Consider the following 12,999-nt stretch of genomic DNA (forward strand, 5'->3'; position numbering starts at 1 on the left):
TCTCTTTAAGCATGAGGTTCTATATTTATACCATCATCACTGTCCTCGTCAGAGCTCATTATATTCACTATATTGCTCATATTCTCCCTCTCAACCATAATCAATTTCAAGTCATGCTGATGAGATTTCCTATTCTTTTGTTTTCTGCCTGCATTTGGCAAATATGGCTGGGCAAAAAAAAATGCAAGTCTTCCTCTATGTCGAAATCCTTACACATGTTTGCGAAGATTGTTAACAGTGTGCGTCTCCCTCAAACTAGTAAACGAAGCTCGGGTGCACCAGATACACGTCAGCAGCGTCTTACGTAGGAAGCGTCACTGAAAACGGATCGACAACAGAACCGGAAGAGGATACAATCCTGGATAAAGTCGTAGTTTTTGTTATTTTTGGACAAAAATGGATTTTCGATGCTTCAAAAAATTCTAATTAACCAACTGATGTCACATGAACTACTTTACTGATGTCTTTATTTCCTTTCTGGACAAGGACAGTATACCGTGTATACATTTTCAATGGAAGGACAGAAAACTTTCGCATTGAATCTAAAATATCTTACACCTACACAAGAAGATGGAGGACTTTGGGTGAAGTTAGGGTGAACTACCCCTATCACTGTCCATGATGGAAAAAGAAATGTAGGCCTATATATATATTTGAGATTTATTGCCTTTACATTAATTCAAGTTCTCATTAAAAAAGCTCTTTGTCAGAAGTGGGTTTTGAACCCACGCCTCCATTTGGAGACCAGAAATCTCAACAACTGAGAAGGTTATCATTCCTTGAGTCTGGCGCCTTAGACCACTCGGCCATCCTGACACTTAAAACAGATTAAGCTCATCCACATCACTGTCTATGGTTAAATACATACAGAATTAATGTAACAATTCTTCCTTACAAAAGCTCTTTGTCAGAAGTGGGATTTGAACCCACGCCTCCATTCGGAGACCAGAAATCTCAACAACTGAGAAGGTTGACAATCCTTGAGTCTGGCGCCTTAGACCACTCAGCCATCCTGACACTTTTGTTGAGCTCAGTTACATCACTGTATATGGTTAAATACAGAATTAATATAACAATTCTTCCTTACAAAAGCTCTTTGTCAGAAGTGGGATTTGAACCCACTCCTCCATGTTGAGCTCAGTCACATCACTGCCTATGATTAAATACATTAAGAATTAAAATAACAATTCTTCCTTAAAAGAGCTCTTTGTCAGAAGTGGGATTTGAACCCTCGTCTCCATTCGGAGACCAGAAATCTCAACAACTGAGAAGGATAACATTCCATGAGTCTGGCGCCTTAGACAACTCGATCATCCTGACACTTTTGTTAAGCTCAGTCACATCACTGTCTATGGTTAATACATACAGAATTAATATAACAATTCTTGATAAACAAAAGCTCTTTGTCAGAAGTGGGATTTGAACCCACACCTCCAGTCGGAGACCAGATATCTCAACAACTGAGAAGGTTAACATTGCTTAAGTCTGGCGCCTTAGACCACTCGGCCATCCTGACACTTAAGCAACTATGTTAAGCTCAGTCACATCACTGTATATTGATAAATACATACAGAATTAATATAACAATTCTTCCTCAATAAAAGCTCTTTGTCAGAAGTGGGATTTGAACCCACGCCTCCATTCGGAGACCAGAAATCTCAACAACTGAGAAGGTTGACAATCCTTGAGTCTGGCCCCTTAGACCACTCGGCCATCCTGACACTTTTGTTAAGCTCAGTTACATCACTGTATATGGTTAAATACAGAATTAATATAACAATTCTTCCTTTAAAAAAGTGGGATTTGAACCCAGGCCTCCATTCGGAGACCAGAAATCTCAACAACTGAGAAGGTTGACAATCCTTGAGTCTGGCGCCTTTGACCACTCGGCCAGCCTGACACTTATGTTAAGCTCAGTCACATCACTGTCTATGGTTAAATACATGCAGAATTAATACAACAATTCTTCCTTACAAAAGCACTTTGTCAGAAGTGGGATTTGAACCCACGCCTCCATTCGGAAACCAGATATCTCAACAACTGAGAAGGTTGACAATCCTTGAGTCTGGCGCCTTAGACCACTCGGCCATCCTGACACTTTTGTTGAGCTCAGTTACATCACAGTATATGGTTAAATACAGAATTGATATAACAATTCTTCCTTACAAAAGCACTTTGTCAGAAGTGGGATTTGAACCCACGCCTCCATTCGAAGACCAGATATCTCAACAACTGAGAAGATTGACAATCCTTGAGTCTGGCGCCTTAGACCACTCGGCCATCCTGAAACTTATGTTAAGCTCAGTCACATCACTGTCTATGGTTAAATACATACAGAATTAATATAACAATTCTTCCTTACAAAAGCACTTTGTCAGAAGTGGGATTTGAACCCACGCCTCCATTCTGAGACCAGAAATTTCAACAACTGAGAAGGTTGACAATCCTTGAGTCTGGCGCCTTAGACCACTCGGCCATCCTGACACTTATGTTAAGCTCAGTCACATCACTGTCTATTGATAAATACATACAGAATTAATATAACAATTCTTCCTCAATAAAAGCTCTTTGTCAGAAGTGGGATTTGAACCTACGTCTCCATTCGGAGAAAATCCTTGAGTCTGGCGCCTTAGACCACTCGGCCATCCTGACACTTTTGTTAAGCTCAGTCACATCACTGTATATGGTTAAATACAGAATTAATATAACAATTCTTCCTTACAAAAGCACTTTGTCAGAAGTGGGATTTGAACCCACGCCTCCATTCGGAGACCAGATATCTCAACAACTGAGAAGGTTAAAATTCCTTAAGTCTGGCGCCTTAGACCACTCGGCCATCCTGACACTTAAACCACTATGTTAAGCTCAGTCACATCACTGTCTATTAATAAATACATACAGAATTAATATAACAATTCTTCCTTAATAAAAGCTCTTTGTCAGAAGTGGGATTTGAACCCTCATCTCCATTCGGAGACCAGATATCTCAACAACTGAGAAGGATAACATTCCATGAGTCTGGCGCCTTAGACCACTCGATCATCCTGAAACTTTTGTTAAGCTCAGTCACATCACTGTCTATGGTTAAATACATACAGAATTAATAAAACAATTCTTGATAAACAAAAGGTCTTTGTCAGAAGTGGGATTTGAACCCACGCCTCCATTCGGAGAACAGAAATCGCAACAACTGAGAAGTTTGACAATCCTTGAGTCTGGCGCCTTAGTCCACTCGGCCATCCTGACACTTATGTTAAGCTCAGTCACATCACTGCCTATGGTTAAATACATACAGAATTAATATAACAATTCTTCCTTACAAAAGCACTTTGTCAGAAGCGGGATTTGAACCCTCGCCTCCATTCGGAGACCAGAAATCTCAACAACTGAGAAGGTTAACATTCCTTAAGTCTGGCGCCTTATGCCGAGTTCAGACTGCATGATTTTAGCCACAATTTTGGCTCGCCGACAGGTTTTGAGAAATCGCCGACAAATGCCCGAAATCACAGGCAAATCGGCGCTCGTTCACGCGAGTGATAATCACGCAGTGTGAATGAACAAAGACGCGAACTGAGAGAATCACCGACGAGTCGCCGACGCCCGTGAGATATTTGGCATGCTAAATATCTGGACCTGTCGGCGATTCAAAATCCTGCTGTGTGAAAAGTGTTTTGACTGAAAACTACATCGGCGATCACCGGCAGCCAGTGAGAGAGCAAGATACAGAGCAGCAGGGAGTTCGGGGAGGAGTTATAGATCACATCTCAACATGATATGGCATTGTTTCAACAAAAAAAAGCTTCTTCTCGGTCTATTTGGACACAATAAATGGAAGAAAAATTAGTAGAAATTTGGCAGGAGCACTCGTGTCTGTTTCACCAGCTGTACCACAACCGGGTCGAAAAAAAAAGTCTCACGTGAGAACTCCGGTTTTGCACGTGTGGTGTCGCGCGTTGTTTCCTTTTCATATCTCACGCGTGTTTGTTGTGAAATGTAGTTTGCGTGAAGCGTGCTAGGCAGAGTCTGTCGGCGATTTTTCTAAAGTCATGCAGTGTGAAACCTTCTGTCGCCGATCCATCGTCCAGTGTGAACACAGCAGCGACTGAATGCTGGCCAAGATAGTCATGCAGTGTGAAAAGAGCAGCGACCTGACTACTTTGAAAATCGTGCAGTCTGAAAGAGCCATTAGACCACTCGGCCATCCTGACACTTATGATAAGCTCAGTCACATCATTGCCTATGGTTAAATACATACAGAATTAATATAACAATTCTTCCTTACAAAAGCACTTTGTCAGAAGTGAGATTTGAACCCACGGCTCCATTCGGTGACCAGATATCTCAACAACTGAGAAGGTTGACAATCCTTGAGTCTGGCACCTTAGACCACTCGGCCATCCTGACACTTTCACATACAGAATTAATATAACAATTCATCCTTAAAAAAAGCTCTTTGTCAGAAGTGGGATTTGAACCCACGCCTCCATTCGGAGACCAGAAATCTCAACAACTGAGAAGGTTGACAATCCTTGAGTCTGGCGCCTTAGACCACTCGGCCATCCTGACACTTATGTTAAGCTCAGTCACATCACTGTCTATGGTTAAATACATACAGAATTAATATAACAATTCTTCCTTACAAAAGCACTTTGTCAGAAATGGGATTTGAACCCACGCCTCCATTTGAAGACCAGAAATCTCAACAACTGAGAAGGTTGACAATCCTTGAGTCTGGCGCCTAAGACCACTCAGCCATCCTGCCACTTATTTTTTAGCTCAGTCACATCACTGTCTATAGTTAAATACATACAGAATTAATATAACATTTCCTGATTAACAAAAGCTCTTTGTCAGAAGTGGGATTTGAACCCACACCTCCATTCGGAGACCAGAAATCTCAACAACTGAGAAGGTTGACAATCCTTAAGTCTGGCGCCTTAGACCACTCGGCCATCCTGACACTTAAACCACTATGTTAAGCTCAGTCACATCACTGTCTATTGATAAATACATACAGAATTAATATAACAATTCTTCCTTAATAAAAGCTCTTTGTCAGAAGTGGGATTTGAACCCACGCCTCCATTCGGAGACCAGAAATCTCAACAACTGAGAAGGTTGACAATCCTTGAGTCTGGCGCCTTAGACCACTCGGCCATCCTAACACTTATGTTAAGCTCAGTCACATCACTGTCTATGGTTAAAACATACAGAATTAATACAACAATTCTTCCTTACAAAAGCTCTTTGTCAGAAGTGGGATTTGAACCCACGCCTCCATTCGGAGACCAGAAATCTCAACAACTGAGAAGGTTGAAAATCCTTGAGTCTGGCGCCTTAGACCACTCGGCCATCCTGACACTTATGTTAAGCTCAGTCACATCACTGTCTATGGTTAAATACACACAGAATTAATATAACAATTCTTGATTAACAAAAGCTCTTTGTCAGAAGTGGGATTTGAACCCACGCCTCCATTCGGAGACCAGATATCTCAACTACTGAGAAGGTTAACATCCTTAAGTCTGGCGCCTTAGACCACTCGGCCATCCTGACACTTATGTTGAGCTTAGTCACATCACTGCCTATGGTTAAATACATACAGAATTAATATAACAATTCTTGATTAACAAAAGCTCTTTGTCAGAAGTGGGATTTGAACCCACGCCTCCATTCGGAGACCAGAAATCTCAACAACTGAGAAGGTTGACAATCCTTGAGTCTGGCGCCTTAGACCACTCGGCCATCCTGACACTTTTGTTGAGCTCAGTTACATCACTGTATATGTTTAAATACAGAATTAATATAACAATTCTTCCTTACATAAGCTCTTTGTCAGAAGTGGGATTTGAACCCACACCTCCATTCGGAGAGCAGAAATCTCAACAACTAAGAAAGGTTTTCATTTCTTGAGTATGGCGCCTTAGACCACTCGGCCATCCTGACACTTATGTTATGCTCAGTCACATCACTGTCTATGGTTAAATACATACAGAATTAATATAACAATTCTTCCTTAAAAAAGCTCTTTGTCAGAAGTGGGATTTGAACCCACGCCTCCATTCGGAGACCAGAAATCTCAACAACTGAGAAGGTTGACAATCCTTGAGTCTGGCGCCTTAGACCACTCGGCCATCCTGACACTTATGTTAAGCTCAGTCACATCACTGTCTATGGTTAAATACATACAGAATTAATATAACAATTCTTCCTTACAAAAGAAATTTGTCAGAAGTGGGATTTGAACACACGCCTCCATTCGGAGACCAGATATCTCAACAACTGAGAAGGTTAACATTCCTTAAGTCTGGCGCCTTAGACCACTCGGCCATCCTGACACTTAAACCACTATGTTAAGCTCAGTCACATCACTGTCTATTGATAAATACATACAGAATTAATATACCAATTCTTCCTTAATAAAAGCTCTTTTTTTTAGAAGTGGGATTTGAACCCACGCCTCCATTCGGAGACCAGAAATCTCAACAACTGAGAAGGTTATCATTTCTTGAGTCTGGCGCCTTAGACCACTCGGCCATTCTGACACTTATGTTGAGCTCAGTCACATCACTGCCTATGGTTAAATACATACAGAATTAATATAACAATTCTTGATTAACAAAAGCTCTTTGTCAGAAGTGGGATTTGAACCCACGACTCCATTCGGAGACCAGAAATCTCAACAACTGAGAAGGTTGACAATCCTTGAGTCTGGCGCCTTAGACCACTCGGCCATCCTGACACTTATGTTGAGCTCAGTCACATCACTGCCTATGGTTAAATAAATACAGAATTAATATAACAATTCTTGATTAACAAAAGCTCTTTGTCAGAAGTGGGATTTGAACCCACGCCTCCATTCGGAGACCAGAAATCTCAACAACTGAGAAGGTTGACAATCCTTGAGTCTGGCGCCTTAGACCACTCGGCCATCCTGACACTTAAAGAACTATGTTAACCTCAGTCACATCACTGTCTATTGATAAATACATACAGAATTAATATAACAATTCTTCCTTAATAAAAGCTCTTTGTCAGAAGTGGGATTTGAACCCACGCCTCCATTCGGAGACCAGATATCTCAACAACTGAGAAGGTTAACATTCCTTAAGTCTGGCGCCTTAGACCACTCGGCCATCCTGACACTTAAACCACTATGTTAAGCTCAGTCACATCACTGTCTATTGATAAATACATACAGAATTAATATACCAATTCTTCCTTAATAAAAGCTCTTTGTCAGAAGTGGGATTTGAACCGACGCCTCCATTCGGAGACCAGAAATCTCAACAACTGAGAAGGTTATCATATCTTGAGTCTGGCGCCTTAGACCACTCGGCCATCCTGACACTTATGTTGAGCTCAGTCACATCACTGCCTATGGTTAAATACATACAGAATTAATATAACAATTCTTGATTAACAAAAGCTCTTTGTCAGAAGTGGGATTTGAACCCACGACTCCATTCGGAGACCAGAAATCTCAACAACTGAGAAGGTTGACAATCCTTGAGTCTGGCGCCTTAGACCACTCGGCCATCCTGACACTTATGTTGAGCTCAGTCACATCACTGCCTATGGTTAAATAAATACAGAATTAATATAACAATTCTTGATTAACAAAAGCTCTTTGTCAGAAGTGGGATTTGAACCCACGCCTCCATTCGGAGACCAGAAATCTCAACAACTGAGAAGGTTGACAATCCTTGAGTCTGGCGCCTTAGACCACTCGGCCATCCTGACACTTAAAGAACTATGTTAACCTCAGTCACATCACTGTCTATTGATAAATACATACAGAATTAATATAACAATTCTTCCTTAATAAAAGCTCTTTGTCAGAAGTGGGATTTGAACCCACGCCTCCATTCGGAGACCAGATATCTCAACAACTGAGAAGGTTAACATTCCTTAAGTCTGGCGCCTTAGACCACTCGGCCATCCTGACACTTAAACCACTATGTTAAGCTCAGTCACATCACTGTCTATTGATAAATACATACAGAATTAATATACCAATTCTTCCTTAATAAAAGCTCTTTGTCAGAAGTGGGATTTGAACCGACGCCTCCATTCGGAGACCAGAAATCTCAACAACTGAGAAGGTTATCATATCTTGAGTCTGGCGCCTTAGACCACTCGGCCATCCTGACACTTATGTTGAGCTCAGTCACATCACTGCCTATGGTTAAATACATACAGAATTAATATAACAATTCTTGATTAACAAAAGCTCTTTGTCAGAAGTGGGATTTGAACCCACGACTCCATTCGGAGACCAGAAATCTCAACAACTGAGAAGGTTGACAATCCTTGAGTCTGGCGCCTTAGACCACTCGGCCATCCTGACACTTATGTTGAGCTCAGTCACATCACTGCCTATGGTTAAATAAATACAGAATTAATATAACAATTCTTGATTAACAAAAGCTCTTTGTCAGAAGTGGGATTTGAACCCACGCCTCCATTCGGAGACCAGAAATCTCAACAACTGAGAAGGTTGACAATCCTTGAGTCTGGCGCCTTAGACCACTCGGCCATCCTGACACTTAAAGAACTATGTTAACCTCAGTCACATCACTGTCTATTGATAAATACATACAGAATTAATATAACAATTCTTCCTTAATAAAAGCTCTTTGTCAGAAGTGGGATTTGAACCCACGCCTCCATTCGGAGACCAGATATCTCAACAACTGAGAAGGTTAACATTCCTTAAGTCTGGCGCCTTAGACCACTCGGCCATCCTGACACTTAAACCACTATGTTAAGCTCAGTCACATCACTGTCTATTGATAAATACATACAGAATTAATATACCAATTCTTCCTTAATAAAAGCTCTTTGTCAGAAGTGGGATTTGAACCGACGCCTCCATTCGGAGACCAGAAATCTCAACAACTGAGAAGGTTGACAATCCTTGAGTCTGGCGCCTTAGACCACTCGGCCATCCTGACACTTATGTTGAGCTCAGTCACATCACTTCCTATGGTTAAATAAATACAGAATTAATATAACAATTCTTGATTAACAAAAGCTCTTTGTCAGAAGTGGGATTTGAACCCACGCCTCCATTCGGAGACCAGAAATCTCAACAACTGAGAAGGTTGACAATCCTTGAGTCTGGCGCCTTAGACCACTCGGCCATCCTGACACTTAAACAACTATGTTAACCTCAGTCACATCACTGTCTATTGATAAATACATACAGAATTAATATAACAATTCTTCCTTAAAAAAGCTCTTTGTCAGAAGTGGGATTTGAACCCACGCCTCCATTCGGAGACCAGAAATCTCAACAACTGAGAAGGTATACAATCCTTGAGTCTGGCGCCTTAGACCACTCGGCCATCCTGACACTTAAACAACTATGTTAACCTCAGTCACATCACTGTCTATTGATAAATACATACAGAATTAATATAACAATTCTTCCTTAATAAAAGCTCTTTGTCAGAAGTGGGATTTGAACCCACGCCTCCATTCGGAGACCAGAAATCTCAGCAACTGAGAAGGTTGACAATCCTTGAGTCTGGCGCCTTAGACCACTCGGCCATCCTGACACTTAAACAACTATGTTAACCTCAGTCACATCACTGTCTATTGATAAATACATACAGAATTAATATAACAATTCTTCCTTAATAAAAGCTCTTTGTCAGAAGTGGGATTTGAACCCACGCCTCCATTCGGAGACCAGAAATCTCAACAACTGAGAAGGTTGACAATCCTTGAGTCTGGCGCCTTAGAACACTCGGCCATCCTGCCACTTATACTAAGCTGAGTCACATCACTGCCTATGGTTAAATACATACAGAATTAAAATAACAATTCTTCCTTAAAAAAGCTATTTGTCCAAAGTGGGATTTGAACCCACGCCTCCATTCGGAGACCAGAAATCTCAACAACTGAGAAGGTTGACAATTCTTGAGTCTGGCGCCTTAGACCACTCGGCCATCCTGACACTTATGTTAAGCTCAGTCACATCACTGTCTATTGATCAATACATACAGAATTAATATAACAATTATTCCTTAATAAAAGCTCTTTGTCAGAAGTGTGATTTGAACCCACGCCTCCATTCGGAGACCAGAAATCTCAACAACTGAGAAGGTTGACAATTCTTGAGTCTGGCGCCTTAGACCACTCGGCCATCCTGACACTTATGTTAACCTCAGTCACATCACTGTCTATTGATCAATACATACAGAATTAATATAACAATTCTTCCTTAATAAAAGCTCTTTGTCAGAAGTGTGATTTGAACCCACGGCTCCATTCGGAGACCAGAAATCTCAACAACTGAGAAGGTTGACAATTCTTGAGTCTGGCGCCTTAGACCACTCGGCCATCCTGACACTTATGTTAAGCTCAGTCACATCACTGTCTATGGTTAAATACATACAGAATTAATATAACAATTCTTCCTTACAAAAGCACTTTGTCAGAAGTGGGATTTGAACCCACGCCTCCATTCGGAGACCAGATATCTCAACAACTGAGAAGGTTAACATTCCTTAAGTCTGGCGCCTTAGACCACTCGGCCATCCTGACACTTATGTTAAGCTCAGTCACATCACTGTCCATGGTTAAATACATACAGAATTAATATAACAATTCTTCCTTACAAAAGCACTTTGTCAGAAGTGGGATTTGAACCCACGCCTCCATTCGGAGACCAGATATCTCAACAACTGAGAAGGTTAACATTCCTTAAGTCTGGCGCCTTAGACCACTCGGCCATCCTGACACTTAAACCACAATGTTAAGCTCAGTCACATCACTGTATATTGATAAATACATACAGAATTAATATAACAATTCTTTCTCAATAAAAGCTCTTTGTCAGAAGTGGGATTTGAACCCACGCCTCCATTCAGAGACCAGAAATCTAAACAACTGAGAAGGTTGACAATCCTTAAGTCTGGCGCCTTAGACCACTCGGCCATCCTGACACTTATGTTGAACTCAGTCACATCACTGCTTATGGTTAAATACATACAGAATTAAAATAACAATTCTTCCTTACAAAAGCTCTTTGTCAGAAGTGGGATTTGAACCCACGACTCCATTCAGAGACCAGAAATCTCAACAACTGAGAAGGTTGACAATCCTTAAGTCTGGCGCCTTAGACCACTCGGCCATCCTGACACTTATGTTGAGCTCAGTCACATCACTGCCTATGGTTAAATACATACAGAATTAATATAACAATTCTTGAATAACAAAAGCTCTTTGTCAGAAGTGGGATTTGAACCCACGCCTCCATTCGGAGACCAGAAATCTCAACAACTGAGAAGGTTGACAATCCTTGAGTCTGGCGCCTTAGACCACTCGGCCATCCTGACACTTTTGTTGAGCTCATTTACATCACTGTATATGTTTAAATACAGAATTAATTTAACAATTCTTCCTTACATAAGCTCTTTGTCAGAAGTGGGATTTGAACCCACACCTCCATTCGGAGACCAGAAATCTCAACAACTAAGAAAGGTTATCATTTCTTGAGTCTGGCGCCTTACACCACTCGGCCATCCTGACACTTATGTTATGCTCAGTCACATCAATGTCTATGGTTAAATACATACAGAATTACTATAACAATTCTTCCTTAAAAAAGCTCTTTGTCAGAAGTGGGATTTGAACCCACGCCTCCATTCGGAGACCAGAAATCTCAACAACTGAGAAGGTTGACAATCCTTGAGTCTGGCGCCTTAGACCACTCGGCCATACTGACACTAAAACAACTATGTTAACCTCAGTCACATCACTGTCTATTGATAAATACATACAGAATTAATATAACAATTCTTCCTTAAAAAAGCTCTTTGTCAGAAGTGGGATTTGAACCCACGCCTCCATTCGGAGACCAGAAATCTCAACAACTGAGAAGGTTGACAATCCTTGAGTCTGGCGCCTTAGACCACTCGGCCATCCTGACACTTATGTTGAGCTCTGTCACATCACTGCCTATGGTTAAATACATACAGAATTAATATAACAATTCTTGATTAACAAAAGCTCTTTGTCAGAAGTGGGATTTGAACCCACGCCTCCATTCGGAGACCAGAAATCTCAGCAACTGAGAAGGTTGACAATCCTTGAGTCTGGCGCCTTAGACCACTCGGCCATCCTGACACTTAAAGAACTATGTTAACCTCAGTCACATCACTGTCTATTGATAAATACATACAGAATTAATATAACAATTCTTCCTTAATAAAAGCTCTTTGTCAGAAGTGGGATTTGAACCCACGCCTCCATTCGGAGACCAGATATCTCAACAACTGAGAAGGTTAATATTCCTTAAGTCTGGCACCTTAGACCACTCGGCCATCCTGACACTTAAACCACTATGTTAAGCTCAGTCACATCACTGTCTATTGATAAATACATACAGAATTAATATACCAATTCTTCCTTAATAAAAGCTCTTTGTCAGAAGTGGGATTTGAACCGACGCCTCCATTCGGAGACCAGAAATCTCAACAACTGAGAAGGTTATCATATCTTGAGTCTGGCGCCTTAGACCACTCGGCCATCCTGACACTTATGTTGAGCTCAGTCACATCACTGCCTATGGTTAAATACATACAGAATTAATATAACAATTCTTGATTAACAAAAGCTCTTTGTCAGAAGTGGGATTTGAACCCACGACTCCATTCGGAGACCAGAAATCTCAACAACTGAGAAGGTTGACAATCCTTGAGTCTGGCGCCTTAGACCACTCGGCCATCCTGACACTTATGTTGAGCTCAGTCACATCACTTCCTATGGTTAAATAAATACAGAATTAATATAACAATTCTTGATTAACAAAAGCTCTTTGTCAGAAGTGGGATTTGAACCCACGCCTCCATTCGGAGACCAGAAATCTCAGCAACTGAGAAGGTTGACAATCCTTGAGTCTGGCGCCTTAGACCACTCGGCCATCCTGACACTTAAACAACTATGTTAACCTCAGTCACATCACTGTCTATTGATAAATACATACAG

General features: G+C 41.1%; 1 protein-coding gene and 51 non-coding genes across 52 annotated transcripts in view; all 52 read right to left on the reverse strand.

Moving 5' to 3' along the window:
* The window catches only part of opn8c (opsin 8, group member c), a 112,351-nt gene that overhangs the window by 6,641 nt on the left and 92,711 nt on the right, over window positions 1-12,999 (reverse strand).
* Window positions 705-816, reverse strand: trnal-caa (transfer RNA leucine (anticodon CAA)). The gene is made up of 2 exons: window positions 779-816; window positions 705-750 (listed from the first exon to the last, which is right to left on the reverse strand). It is a non-coding gene; the product is annotated as a tRNA-Leu (tRNA).
* On the reverse strand, window positions 906-1,017 carry trnal-caa (transfer RNA leucine (anticodon CAA)). The gene is made up of 2 exons: window positions 980-1,017; window positions 906-951 (listed from the first exon to the last, which is right to left on the reverse strand). It is a non-coding gene; the product is annotated as a tRNA-Leu (tRNA).
* Window positions 1,405-1,516, reverse strand: trnal-uaa (transfer RNA leucine (anticodon UAA)). The gene is made up of 2 exons: window positions 1,479-1,516; window positions 1,405-1,450 (listed from the first exon to the last, which is right to left on the reverse strand). It is a non-coding gene; the product is annotated as a tRNA-Leu (tRNA).
* trnal-caa (transfer RNA leucine (anticodon CAA)) lies at window positions 1,610-1,721 on the reverse strand. The gene is made up of 2 exons: window positions 1,684-1,721; window positions 1,610-1,655 (listed from the first exon to the last, which is right to left on the reverse strand). It is a non-coding gene; the product is annotated as a tRNA-Leu (tRNA).
* Window positions 1,985-2,096, reverse strand: trnal-caa (transfer RNA leucine (anticodon CAA)). Its single transcript has 2 exons — window positions 2,059-2,096; window positions 1,985-2,030 (listed from the first exon to the last, which is right to left on the reverse strand). It is a non-coding gene; the product is annotated as a tRNA-Leu (tRNA).
* On the reverse strand, window positions 2,177-2,288 carry trnal-caa (transfer RNA leucine (anticodon CAA)). Its single transcript has 2 exons — window positions 2,251-2,288; window positions 2,177-2,222 (listed from the first exon to the last, which is right to left on the reverse strand). It is a non-coding gene; the product is annotated as a tRNA-Leu (tRNA).
* On the reverse strand, window positions 2,373-2,484 carry trnal-caa (transfer RNA leucine (anticodon CAA)). The gene is made up of 2 exons: window positions 2,447-2,484; window positions 2,373-2,418 (listed from the first exon to the last, which is right to left on the reverse strand). It is a non-coding gene; the product is annotated as a tRNA-Leu (tRNA).
* Window positions 2,733-2,844, reverse strand: trnal-uaa (transfer RNA leucine (anticodon UAA)). Its single transcript has 2 exons — window positions 2,807-2,844; window positions 2,733-2,778 (listed from the first exon to the last, which is right to left on the reverse strand). It is a non-coding gene; the product is annotated as a tRNA-Leu (tRNA).
* trnal-uaa (transfer RNA leucine (anticodon UAA)) lies at window positions 3,135-3,246 on the reverse strand. Its single transcript has 2 exons — window positions 3,209-3,246; window positions 3,135-3,180 (listed from the first exon to the last, which is right to left on the reverse strand). It is a non-coding gene; the product is annotated as a tRNA-Leu (tRNA).
* On the reverse strand, window positions 4,293-4,404 carry trnal-caa (transfer RNA leucine (anticodon CAA)). The gene is made up of 2 exons: window positions 4,367-4,404; window positions 4,293-4,338 (listed from the first exon to the last, which is right to left on the reverse strand). It is a non-coding gene; the product is annotated as a tRNA-Leu (tRNA).
* On the reverse strand, window positions 4,455-4,566 carry trnal-caa (transfer RNA leucine (anticodon CAA)). The gene is made up of 2 exons: window positions 4,529-4,566; window positions 4,455-4,500 (listed from the first exon to the last, which is right to left on the reverse strand). It is a non-coding gene; the product is annotated as a tRNA-Leu (tRNA).
* On the reverse strand, window positions 4,849-4,960 carry trnal-uaa (transfer RNA leucine (anticodon UAA)). The gene is made up of 2 exons: window positions 4,923-4,960; window positions 4,849-4,894 (listed from the first exon to the last, which is right to left on the reverse strand). It is a non-coding gene; the product is annotated as a tRNA-Leu (tRNA).
* Window positions 5,054-5,165, reverse strand: trnal-caa (transfer RNA leucine (anticodon CAA)). The gene is made up of 2 exons: window positions 5,128-5,165; window positions 5,054-5,099 (listed from the first exon to the last, which is right to left on the reverse strand). It is a non-coding gene; the product is annotated as a tRNA-Leu (tRNA).
* Window positions 5,249-5,360, reverse strand: trnal-caa (transfer RNA leucine (anticodon CAA)). Its single transcript has 2 exons — window positions 5,323-5,360; window positions 5,249-5,294 (listed from the first exon to the last, which is right to left on the reverse strand). It is a non-coding gene; the product is annotated as a tRNA-Leu (tRNA).
* trnal-uaa (transfer RNA leucine (anticodon UAA)) lies at window positions 5,446-5,556 on the reverse strand. The gene is made up of 2 exons: window positions 5,519-5,556; window positions 5,446-5,491 (listed from the first exon to the last, which is right to left on the reverse strand). It is a non-coding gene; the product is annotated as a tRNA-Leu (tRNA).
* trnal-caa (transfer RNA leucine (anticodon CAA)) lies at window positions 5,642-5,753 on the reverse strand. The gene is made up of 2 exons: window positions 5,716-5,753; window positions 5,642-5,687 (listed from the first exon to the last, which is right to left on the reverse strand). It is a non-coding gene; the product is annotated as a tRNA-Leu (tRNA).
* Window positions 6,031-6,142, reverse strand: trnal-caa (transfer RNA leucine (anticodon CAA)). Its single transcript has 2 exons — window positions 6,105-6,142; window positions 6,031-6,076 (listed from the first exon to the last, which is right to left on the reverse strand). It is a non-coding gene; the product is annotated as a tRNA-Leu (tRNA).
* trnal-uaa (transfer RNA leucine (anticodon UAA)) lies at window positions 6,227-6,338 on the reverse strand. Its single transcript has 2 exons — window positions 6,301-6,338; window positions 6,227-6,272 (listed from the first exon to the last, which is right to left on the reverse strand). It is a non-coding gene; the product is annotated as a tRNA-Leu (tRNA).
* trnal-caa (transfer RNA leucine (anticodon CAA)) lies at window positions 6,434-6,544 on the reverse strand. Its single transcript has 2 exons — window positions 6,508-6,544; window positions 6,434-6,479 (listed from the first exon to the last, which is right to left on the reverse strand). It is a non-coding gene; the product is annotated as a tRNA-Leu (tRNA).
* trnal-caa (transfer RNA leucine (anticodon CAA)) lies at window positions 6,631-6,742 on the reverse strand. The gene is made up of 2 exons: window positions 6,705-6,742; window positions 6,631-6,676 (listed from the first exon to the last, which is right to left on the reverse strand). It is a non-coding gene; the product is annotated as a tRNA-Leu (tRNA).
* Window positions 6,828-6,939, reverse strand: trnal-caa (transfer RNA leucine (anticodon CAA)). Its single transcript has 2 exons — window positions 6,902-6,939; window positions 6,828-6,873 (listed from the first exon to the last, which is right to left on the reverse strand). It is a non-coding gene; the product is annotated as a tRNA-Leu (tRNA).
* Window positions 7,033-7,144, reverse strand: trnal-uaa (transfer RNA leucine (anticodon UAA)). The gene is made up of 2 exons: window positions 7,107-7,144; window positions 7,033-7,078 (listed from the first exon to the last, which is right to left on the reverse strand). It is a non-coding gene; the product is annotated as a tRNA-Leu (tRNA).
* Window positions 7,238-7,349, reverse strand: trnal-caa (transfer RNA leucine (anticodon CAA)). The gene is made up of 2 exons: window positions 7,312-7,349; window positions 7,238-7,283 (listed from the first exon to the last, which is right to left on the reverse strand). It is a non-coding gene; the product is annotated as a tRNA-Leu (tRNA).
* On the reverse strand, window positions 7,435-7,546 carry trnal-caa (transfer RNA leucine (anticodon CAA)). Its single transcript has 2 exons — window positions 7,509-7,546; window positions 7,435-7,480 (listed from the first exon to the last, which is right to left on the reverse strand). It is a non-coding gene; the product is annotated as a tRNA-Leu (tRNA).
* trnal-caa (transfer RNA leucine (anticodon CAA)) lies at window positions 7,632-7,743 on the reverse strand. Its single transcript has 2 exons — window positions 7,706-7,743; window positions 7,632-7,677 (listed from the first exon to the last, which is right to left on the reverse strand). It is a non-coding gene; the product is annotated as a tRNA-Leu (tRNA).
* Window positions 7,837-7,948, reverse strand: trnal-uaa (transfer RNA leucine (anticodon UAA)). Its single transcript has 2 exons — window positions 7,911-7,948; window positions 7,837-7,882 (listed from the first exon to the last, which is right to left on the reverse strand). It is a non-coding gene; the product is annotated as a tRNA-Leu (tRNA).
* trnal-caa (transfer RNA leucine (anticodon CAA)) lies at window positions 8,042-8,153 on the reverse strand. Its single transcript has 2 exons — window positions 8,116-8,153; window positions 8,042-8,087 (listed from the first exon to the last, which is right to left on the reverse strand). It is a non-coding gene; the product is annotated as a tRNA-Leu (tRNA).
* Window positions 8,239-8,350, reverse strand: trnal-caa (transfer RNA leucine (anticodon CAA)). The gene is made up of 2 exons: window positions 8,313-8,350; window positions 8,239-8,284 (listed from the first exon to the last, which is right to left on the reverse strand). It is a non-coding gene; the product is annotated as a tRNA-Leu (tRNA).
* Window positions 8,436-8,547, reverse strand: trnal-caa (transfer RNA leucine (anticodon CAA)). Its single transcript has 2 exons — window positions 8,510-8,547; window positions 8,436-8,481 (listed from the first exon to the last, which is right to left on the reverse strand). It is a non-coding gene; the product is annotated as a tRNA-Leu (tRNA).
* Window positions 8,641-8,752, reverse strand: trnal-uaa (transfer RNA leucine (anticodon UAA)). Its single transcript has 2 exons — window positions 8,715-8,752; window positions 8,641-8,686 (listed from the first exon to the last, which is right to left on the reverse strand). It is a non-coding gene; the product is annotated as a tRNA-Leu (tRNA).
* Window positions 8,846-8,957, reverse strand: trnal-caa (transfer RNA leucine (anticodon CAA)). The gene is made up of 2 exons: window positions 8,920-8,957; window positions 8,846-8,891 (listed from the first exon to the last, which is right to left on the reverse strand). It is a non-coding gene; the product is annotated as a tRNA-Leu (tRNA).
* Window positions 9,043-9,154, reverse strand: trnal-caa (transfer RNA leucine (anticodon CAA)). Its single transcript has 2 exons — window positions 9,117-9,154; window positions 9,043-9,088 (listed from the first exon to the last, which is right to left on the reverse strand). It is a non-coding gene; the product is annotated as a tRNA-Leu (tRNA).
* trnal-caa (transfer RNA leucine (anticodon CAA)) lies at window positions 9,247-9,358 on the reverse strand. Its single transcript has 2 exons — window positions 9,321-9,358; window positions 9,247-9,292 (listed from the first exon to the last, which is right to left on the reverse strand). It is a non-coding gene; the product is annotated as a tRNA-Leu (tRNA).
* Window positions 9,452-9,563, reverse strand: trnal-caa (transfer RNA leucine (anticodon CAA)). Its single transcript has 2 exons — window positions 9,526-9,563; window positions 9,452-9,497 (listed from the first exon to the last, which is right to left on the reverse strand). It is a non-coding gene; the product is annotated as a tRNA-Leu (tRNA).
* Window positions 9,657-9,768, reverse strand: trnal-caa (transfer RNA leucine (anticodon CAA)). The gene is made up of 2 exons: window positions 9,731-9,768; window positions 9,657-9,702 (listed from the first exon to the last, which is right to left on the reverse strand). It is a non-coding gene; the product is annotated as a tRNA-Leu (tRNA).
* On the reverse strand, window positions 9,853-9,964 carry trnal-caa (transfer RNA leucine (anticodon CAA)). The gene is made up of 2 exons: window positions 9,927-9,964; window positions 9,853-9,898 (listed from the first exon to the last, which is right to left on the reverse strand). It is a non-coding gene; the product is annotated as a tRNA-Leu (tRNA).
* On the reverse strand, window positions 10,050-10,161 carry trnal-caa (transfer RNA leucine (anticodon CAA)). Its single transcript has 2 exons — window positions 10,124-10,161; window positions 10,050-10,095 (listed from the first exon to the last, which is right to left on the reverse strand). It is a non-coding gene; the product is annotated as a tRNA-Leu (tRNA).
* trnal-caa (transfer RNA leucine (anticodon CAA)) lies at window positions 10,247-10,358 on the reverse strand. Its single transcript has 2 exons — window positions 10,321-10,358; window positions 10,247-10,292 (listed from the first exon to the last, which is right to left on the reverse strand). It is a non-coding gene; the product is annotated as a tRNA-Leu (tRNA).
* Window positions 10,443-10,554, reverse strand: trnal-uaa (transfer RNA leucine (anticodon UAA)). Its single transcript has 2 exons — window positions 10,517-10,554; window positions 10,443-10,488 (listed from the first exon to the last, which is right to left on the reverse strand). It is a non-coding gene; the product is annotated as a tRNA-Leu (tRNA).
* trnal-uaa (transfer RNA leucine (anticodon UAA)) lies at window positions 10,639-10,750 on the reverse strand. The gene is made up of 2 exons: window positions 10,713-10,750; window positions 10,639-10,684 (listed from the first exon to the last, which is right to left on the reverse strand). It is a non-coding gene; the product is annotated as a tRNA-Leu (tRNA).
* On the reverse strand, window positions 10,844-10,955 carry trnal-uaa (transfer RNA leucine (anticodon UAA)). The gene is made up of 2 exons: window positions 10,918-10,955; window positions 10,844-10,889 (listed from the first exon to the last, which is right to left on the reverse strand). It is a non-coding gene; the product is annotated as a tRNA-Leu (tRNA).
* On the reverse strand, window positions 11,040-11,151 carry trnal-uaa (transfer RNA leucine (anticodon UAA)). The gene is made up of 2 exons: window positions 11,114-11,151; window positions 11,040-11,085 (listed from the first exon to the last, which is right to left on the reverse strand). It is a non-coding gene; the product is annotated as a tRNA-Leu (tRNA).
* On the reverse strand, window positions 11,237-11,348 carry trnal-caa (transfer RNA leucine (anticodon CAA)). The gene is made up of 2 exons: window positions 11,311-11,348; window positions 11,237-11,282 (listed from the first exon to the last, which is right to left on the reverse strand). It is a non-coding gene; the product is annotated as a tRNA-Leu (tRNA).
* trnal-caa (transfer RNA leucine (anticodon CAA)) lies at window positions 11,429-11,541 on the reverse strand. The gene is made up of 2 exons: window positions 11,504-11,541; window positions 11,429-11,474 (listed from the first exon to the last, which is right to left on the reverse strand). It is a non-coding gene; the product is annotated as a tRNA-Leu (tRNA).
* On the reverse strand, window positions 11,626-11,737 carry trnal-caa (transfer RNA leucine (anticodon CAA)). Its single transcript has 2 exons — window positions 11,700-11,737; window positions 11,626-11,671 (listed from the first exon to the last, which is right to left on the reverse strand). It is a non-coding gene; the product is annotated as a tRNA-Leu (tRNA).
* trnal-caa (transfer RNA leucine (anticodon CAA)) lies at window positions 11,830-11,941 on the reverse strand. The gene is made up of 2 exons: window positions 11,904-11,941; window positions 11,830-11,875 (listed from the first exon to the last, which is right to left on the reverse strand). It is a non-coding gene; the product is annotated as a tRNA-Leu (tRNA).
* On the reverse strand, window positions 12,027-12,138 carry trnal-caa (transfer RNA leucine (anticodon CAA)). Its single transcript has 2 exons — window positions 12,101-12,138; window positions 12,027-12,072 (listed from the first exon to the last, which is right to left on the reverse strand). It is a non-coding gene; the product is annotated as a tRNA-Leu (tRNA).
* Window positions 12,232-12,343, reverse strand: trnal-uaa (transfer RNA leucine (anticodon UAA)). Its single transcript has 2 exons — window positions 12,306-12,343; window positions 12,232-12,277 (listed from the first exon to the last, which is right to left on the reverse strand). It is a non-coding gene; the product is annotated as a tRNA-Leu (tRNA).
* Window positions 12,437-12,548, reverse strand: trnal-caa (transfer RNA leucine (anticodon CAA)). The gene is made up of 2 exons: window positions 12,511-12,548; window positions 12,437-12,482 (listed from the first exon to the last, which is right to left on the reverse strand). It is a non-coding gene; the product is annotated as a tRNA-Leu (tRNA).
* trnal-caa (transfer RNA leucine (anticodon CAA)) lies at window positions 12,634-12,745 on the reverse strand. Its single transcript has 2 exons — window positions 12,708-12,745; window positions 12,634-12,679 (listed from the first exon to the last, which is right to left on the reverse strand). It is a non-coding gene; the product is annotated as a tRNA-Leu (tRNA).
* On the reverse strand, window positions 12,831-12,942 carry trnal-caa (transfer RNA leucine (anticodon CAA)). The gene is made up of 2 exons: window positions 12,905-12,942; window positions 12,831-12,876 (listed from the first exon to the last, which is right to left on the reverse strand). It is a non-coding gene; the product is annotated as a tRNA-Leu (tRNA).

This window comes from Pimephales promelas, chromosome 13 (genome assembly GCF_988280905.1).
Source record: "Pimephales promelas chromosome 13, fPimPro1.hap1.1, whole genome shotgun sequence".
NCBI lineage: Eukaryota > Metazoa > Chordata > Actinopteri > Cypriniformes > Leuciscidae > Pimephales > Pimephales promelas.